Source organism: Penaeus monodon, chromosome 9, assembly GCF_015228065.2.
Source record: "Penaeus monodon isolate SGIC_2016 chromosome 9, NSTDA_Pmon_1, whole genome shotgun sequence".
NCBI lineage: Eukaryota > Metazoa > Arthropoda > Malacostraca > Decapoda > Penaeidae > Penaeus > Penaeus monodon.
Window position 1 is genome coordinate 31879386 of NC_051394.1, and position 3277 is coordinate 31882662.

The window sequence follows — 3277 nt, forward strand, 5'->3', positions numbered from 1 at the left end:
TGGGGTCCCTCTCTCCCCCTTAAGCAAAAGGGACAACTCCTGAGCGATAAACCGTCGTTGTTATTATTTTAGGCTTTGCCACAACGAACTCCTTTCCCCACACTCCCCAACCCCAACGCATCCCGGACATAGAAATTGCCAGCACGCCCGATAGTTTAGAGTTAGCTTGGGAGAGAAGAGTAATTGGGGAACGAGGGGGGGGGGAGCGAGGGGAGGCAAGGTAAAGGAAATAATATTTTTTAAAACTGGTCACCTATTTTCAGTCAACAGTAGGTGCTGATTTATTCTTAATTACATTTTAGATTAACGTTAAAAACCAGCCGCGAAAAAATAATACCCATTTAATTTGAAATATCACTCATTACATTACCAGTAACGGTGTTATGATTTTATTGAAATATCAACTGAGTAATATTAGTCACAGTTAAATTTACACTAAACATGATAAATATTGTTGCTGTTTACGTTCCATGTGATTGTACAAAAGTTTACTCCTACTCCTTTTTACTCAGTTATTAGTTTACTCTTTTTCCATTTTATCAGCATCTCAAGAGCAGCTACAGTCGCCACACTACAATCAGGATTTAAAGAAACGTTACTGAATTATCGGCAACAAACGCGCATCGCAACGATCATTTTACAATATGAAATAAAATACTGCCTAAATGTAAATTATTCCCCTCAAAAAAATGACATATTATGTGGAATTAATAAATATATAATGCCAATGATTACAGTTTGTTCATTATTGATCTATTTTATATACTCTCGCTTTAGCAAACCCATTAAAAGCTTGCTCATTAATTCATAATTTTTTTTTATCCTTCATACAAGTTTCAATTAGCCTACATATTACATGCATGCTAATTCATTAATTTGTATCATCAGCTGTATTTTATGTTAACTTTTATGAATATTTGATTGTGTGGTGTTCCCTACAGCAATAACACCACCGAACACACATACACACACGCACACACACACACACACCACACACAACACACCACACACAAAACACACACACACACAACACAACACACACCACACATAATTATAATATAATATATATATATATATATATATATATATTATATATATACACCGCACACACTCACACACACACCCATACATATACATACATGCATACATACATACATACATACATACAAAATACATACATACATACAAAATACATACATACATACATACATACATGCATACAAAATACATACATTATATTCATAGACATCAAACACACACACAAAACACGCCCCACACACACACACACACACACACACATATATTTTATATATATATAATAATATATATGTTTAAAATATATATATATATATATATATATATAAAATATATATATATATATATATATATACACACAAATCATATTTACACATGTAAATATATATACAACACACACACACACACACACACCACACACACACACACACACACACACACCCAAACACACACACACACACACCCCACCACACACACACACACACACACACACACACACACACCACTATATATATATATAATTATATATATATATATATAATTATATAATATATATATATATGCGTGTGTGTGTGTGTGTGTGTGGGGTTGTTTTGTGTGGTACATATACATACATTATATATATATATATATATATATATATATATAATATATATATATATATATATATAATATATATATTTCATATATATATATTCAAATATAATAATATATATATATATATATATATATAATATAATATATTTTATATATATATATATATAAAATAAAATTATTATATATATTATATATATATATATATATATATATATATATAGTTATCGAGACGAGAAGAGGTCAAGAGGAAAGGGCGAAGGTGAGGGGGAGGGGGAAGGGGCGGCGAGCCGAACACTTGTAACAGCTTTTTTTTGGGATAACAGGGCCGTGTACCGGGTGGCCATGGCGCGCAGTGAAAGAGTTTGCGGGGAGAAAAAAAAAACAACGTGGGAATTTTACGCCTGTGTATAAAAGTTAATCTGATATATGCACGGGTGGGAGATTGTTGTGAATCATTAGATAATTTTCATGGGCGGTTGGTGAGTCCCCGCACCGGCCTAATGACGCTCCCGCTGCTCTCTTAATCCGCCGTGGCTTTTCACGTCAGTCTGTAACACTTCGTATCTACACTTCTACACATAGCAATTATATTTACGAAAACTGAGCAGTAAATACAAAAAAAATAATCACCACACAAAACACATATGGTCTATGCACATGATACCAAGTATACAAAGCAAGCATACACAGACACACACGCAGGCCTATGTATGTTTGTCTGTCTGTCTCGCTGTCAACCACACACAACCCACACATAAAAAGAACAAAAACACGTTTAGGCACTTATACAAAAAGTATATATATACACACATATGTGTGTGTGTGTGTGTGTGTGGGGTATGCTTGCGTGCGTGTGTGGGGTGTGTGTGTGTGCATATATATATATTATATATATTTAATATATATATATATAGTATTTCATACATACACAAACACACAAACACACACCACACACACACACAACACACCCCACACACACACACACCACACACACACACACACACACACACCACACAGATATACACACACACACACACATACAACACACACACCCACAAAACACACACACACACACCACACACACACACACACACACACACAAAACACACACAACACCTCATACACACACACACACACAAAAAACATATACAAATAAATACATGTGTACACACAATTTCTATGCACAATGTTGAGGAAAATTTTTTGACCACGCCTTTTGTAACATCACTTTAGTCCCATAATTACTTTTTCAGCCTTGCTACCTAAGCGAATATAAAAAGCGGCCTTCCCACCCCACATCTGCCGGGTTAACCATTACTCTAACCTTACCGTAAGTAGATTACCTGTTTCCCCAGCTTTACCCCTTATTTCAATTACACATTTACTTCATTTTTTACATCATTCTTATCAAACCCTGCTACTCAGAATGAAATTTGCGAAGCCTCTTATTTTTTTGGGTTTTGTTAACGTGGTTGAATTATTGGGAAAAAAAAATTGAATTTGAAAAATTTAAAATAATAATCATTCAGTATTGTCCTCGCAAAACAAATTTTATTCAATTTTCTGCTACAGTTGGGGGTTATTTTTTAGCATTTCCTTTTTTCTTTTGGTTTTCCCCTTTTTGGCGAACCCCTTTTATTGGCGA